Source organism: Cupressus sempervirens, unplaced genomic scaffold, assembly GCF_028749045.1.
Source record: "Cupressus sempervirens isolate cs-2001-9-10 unplaced genomic scaffold, ASM2874904v1 CseChr00c100005_01, whole genome shotgun sequence".
Classification (NCBI taxonomy): domain Eukaryota; kingdom Viridiplantae; phylum Streptophyta; class Pinopsida; order Cupressales; family Cupressaceae; genus Cupressus; species Cupressus sempervirens.
Genome location: NW_028322203.1, coordinates 1,722,150 through 1,726,642, shown reverse-complemented (window position 1 = coordinate 1,726,642; position 4,493 = coordinate 1,722,150).

The window sequence follows — 4,493 nt, the reverse complement described above, 5'->3', positions numbered from 1 at the left end:
CACTTGTTATCTTCATAGTGTTTGAAGATGGTTAGATCTTGAGGACTCATGGAGTTCTTGGTTTTCTTCATGGTATGTGGAGATGGTTTCTTCATGGTGTGTGGAGATGGTTGCATCTTGAAGACTCATAGGGTTCTTGGCAAAGGTGTGGTTTATGCTTTTATTTGACATGTTATCCTTGGTATGAGGATGGTTTCATTATTATGTCATGGTATACTCTTGATACGCGTTTAGAGTTCTGACATGTTATAGTATGTTCATGTGGAGCATGTTATCTCTTTAGTTGAGATGGTAAGATCATGTTGTCATGTTTATGTTCCTGAGGCCATGGTTGGAACTTTGACATTGATCTTGGTTTAGTTTCTTGGTATTGAGTACACTGATCATAAGTTGGATACTTCATGATATTGCTATGTTGCATTTGGAGTTGGCATGGATTGATTGGTTACAGGTGATCATGGATACTTAGAGACGGTGGTGATGCTGATTTCTCTTGGATTAGAGAAGTATTTGTTGGGACGGTTGATGGTTTCAGCAAGAAGTCCGAGGGGCAGTCACCTGATATGGACTTGAGAGGAGATTGTTCTTAGATGAGTCTTGGTTGGAGACTTGGGTATCTTGATGAGCATTCTCATTCCCCACTCTTGGTCTACTTAGCGGTTTCCTACTTGAGAGGTATAGCCCATTATTTTCTCTCAGTTGCATTATATTTATGCTTGTCTTTCATGGATATGGATCTTGAGCTATGGTACATAAGTTAGTTCTGGAGGGTTCATTTGAGAGATGGTTTAGCATTGGTTATCTCCATGTGCATATGTTGTTATGCTGGTTGAGTTTGGGAGATGGTTTTATATTGGGCATATTCTTTGGTTTAGGAATGGTTTTATGAGTTTGATCTTCTTGTGAGAGGCTTACATCCATGATGAGTTATATGGTATGGTTTGGGTGTTGTTGAGGCTTCTTGTTGGGGTTTTATGGAGGAGATCATACTTGCACAGTTTACATCTAGAGGTGTGTGTAGAAGGACATGATACAGGTTATGATTTGCATGGTTTCTCTGGTCTTGGTTATCTTTCTGGATGTTGAGTTTTGATTACATTGGATTTGAGATTGGTTGGAGATTGTGATCACTGGTTTGTGCTCGTGTATGTCATGTGAGAGATGACATGGTTATTCCTTTATCTCTTTCCTCTATTGGTTATGGAGAATTTGGGAGACTATTGGAGACTTGTTATGAGAGTTGTTCTTGCAAGATATTAGTTTATGTATTGTAGATGTCCTTGATACTACATGGATTCACTTCTTTGAGATGTGTTGAGTGGATTGGTTATAGATTTGACATTATCTTTTGCAGTGGGAGCTTCTTGGTATATATGTGGCAGGTATTGCTCTTGAGGCTTGTAATTGTAGGTTGTAGATTGGATATGTCAGTGATATGAGATTCACTTGTTATACCTTTGAGGTATGGATAGTTGGATGGGTTGGCACTTTGCTGTGGGTGCTATTTCAGCTATGGATATTTTGACAACTACGGATAAATGTGATTACCTTTGAATCAGGTTTCTGTGCTTGGAATTTCAGTTGGTATAGGATTTTATGATCTTCTAATGTGACAGGTTGGGTGGCTTTCTCTTTGGATGGCTTCAGTGTATGTCCAGTGGGAGTGGCATAATAGGAGATGAGATCATTCATGTTCGAGATACTGGATACTTTGATTTTGTTGTGGGTACCAGGATGGACCACTTGGTGTATTTTGATCCATGATGGTGGATGTGCTAGGAGGGATTATTCCCTTGTTCATTTATGTGACTATGGATTGACCCTATGCAATGTATACAACAAGTGGGAGATTGTTGAGATAATGGGTGTTGCAGACATTGCATAATATTTTTATTTTATTATTTTATTTTATTATGTAATGTTGTACCTAGATGGACGTGCAACATGTAAAGATTCCCATGGAATATTCTTGATGAGTTGTATTGTAACATTGTGATAATATTTTATGTAATTATTTAATATTGGGGAAAAGAATTAAATGCCCAATATTAAATGTGGGGTCAGTGGGTTAGGTAGCACATGGTTTATGTAATACCACTTAGTGGTTTTGTGGGACTTGCTACTATATAAGCAGTCACAAGGGTAGTTGTTGTAGAGGAAGAGTGACAAGAAGAAGACAAAAGGCAAGAGTCGAGCGGGACAAGGCTTGATAGGTTAGCCAAGGGAGCATTTGTGAAAGTTGAAAGCATGGCATGGGATGTGTGGATTCATGCTTATTCACATAGTTTTCTCGGTTGTGGCTATGGCCATGAAGGCTTCCATGGTTGTATGGCAATGATATTTTTGCTGAATAATACATGGTGATGGATGCTTTTGGAGGCTGGGTTTTTCCCTCAATGAGGGTTTCCCAGGGTATATTTTGTGTCACAATTTTATGGGTATGTTGTCTATTCTCTTGCATGTGGATTTTTAATTTCGTGTTTATTTCAGATCTATTATGGGTTATGCGGAAACGATTATATTCTTTATTGCCAAGTTTCCTTACAGATTGAATCTTGAGGGATCTTGCAAAACTATTACTTGTTTTGTTTTTGGTCGTACCTAGGAAGGCCTTACAGCCCAACACATTGCATGTAATTAGTTATTTTATAAATCAAGTATTCTGAATTCGTATCAGATCTTGCATTGTTATATTGTTTCCATTGTGTGGTTATATGTTGGGGGGCTAGGATATCTCCTTTAGGGATTCTCTTGCCTTGCACTACATCATTATGTCTCTTTTGATATTTTTTGACATCTTTTGTAAGCATGTTTATGCAAGTGCACTGAGATAAAGTGTCATCTTTTATCTATTTTCTTGGGATCTATCATCTTGTTCTTATTTTTTCATGCACTACTTATAAAGTGTCATGGGGGGGTTGATGTTTTCTTTTGTTTTCCATCTGCTTTTGTCAAGTAAGTGTTCCTTCAATAATATTAGCCTCGTAATTTATTTCTAGAGTGTGATCACCTCATGACACTAGTATGTAATTCTTTTGCATCTTGATCTTGGTTCCTTGGCATGCAGTTGTTCTTGGCCATTCTTTTCAGTTTCATGTCACCTTGCCCCTGTCTACATTAGGTGGGGGATTTCTCCTACTAGTTATTATGCTTCATTAGTTAAATGGAGTGAGATATGTAATTAGTATTTGTTCATAAGTTCTAGATGGATGTAGTGGATGGGTACCTATGCATTTTGGTGAGATGTATCATTTATCATATAGATACTTTTTGTTTTGACCTATTTTTCAGGCAACCTTCCATGTCCAATTATTCAGCTCTTCAGGATTTGGTGTGCTATACCATCTGTATCTTTGAGTTCAATCGTTTTCTTTTGTTTTCCTTCTAATTCAAGTAATGTCATTTGAGGGCACTCATGCATATTGCAGTCTTCTCATGTTCTATTTTAGTGGAGGTTCTTCAAATTGGTAGTTATTTTTGACTAAGTTTACAACTTCTTCATGCTTTAGCAGTGCTATTCATAATCACCATTTTGTTCTTGTCTTCTGGGACATTTTCTAGTTTGGAGGATTCTGCACTCCTTTACTAGTTTTGCATGCTTCTTCTATTGAAGTTGATGAAAGATCAACCCCATAGCACCTAAGAATCACTTGCATGCAAACACTTATCACAGAAGAGAGAAACAAAAAACTATGGAGATTAGAATTACCATATCTATAGATGAGACATTCTTGATGAGAGAAAAAAAAATATTGTTATTATCAAAAGTGAATTGATTAATAATTAAAAAGAGAGATCGTCTTATAAAGGAGATTGAAACCCTAAAAAGGTCTAACCCAATTTGCATCATAATAGTTAATAAAAGAATTAATTATTAGATGCCTAAAGTGTAGCTTAAGCAAACTAGAGTTAATTAGGAAGTATATAATTACTCTAACAATTTTTCATAATTTAAAAAAAATTATTGTCTCGATTTGCATGCCTGAGTCAATACAACCTAGGTACAAAAATTGGACATATTTTATATGAAAATGGGGTTATTCAAGCACTCCAAACTCAACGATGATGTTTTCTTTATCTAAAAGTGCCTTGAAAATCAGTGACTCCCCCCTCCCCCAAAAAAAAAAAAAAAACTATTGAAGGCTCAGATCTAAAAACTGATGTCAAATCTTTCACAAACAAAATAGGGGCATGAAGATTTGAAGCTCTAATACCATGTTGAAGATGATGAAAGATCAACACCATAGCTCTCAAGAATCACTTGCATGCAAACACCCATCACAGAAGAGAGAAGAAAAAAGATTTGGAGGCTGGAATTGCTAGATCCATAGATGAGACATTCTTGATGAACAAAAAAAAAATGAATGTTATTATCAAAATTGAATTGGTTAATAATTACAAGGAGAGATTGTCCTTATAAAGGAGATCGAAACCCTAAAAAGACCTACCCTAGGTTGAGTCATAATAATTAATAAAAGAATTAATTATTAGAT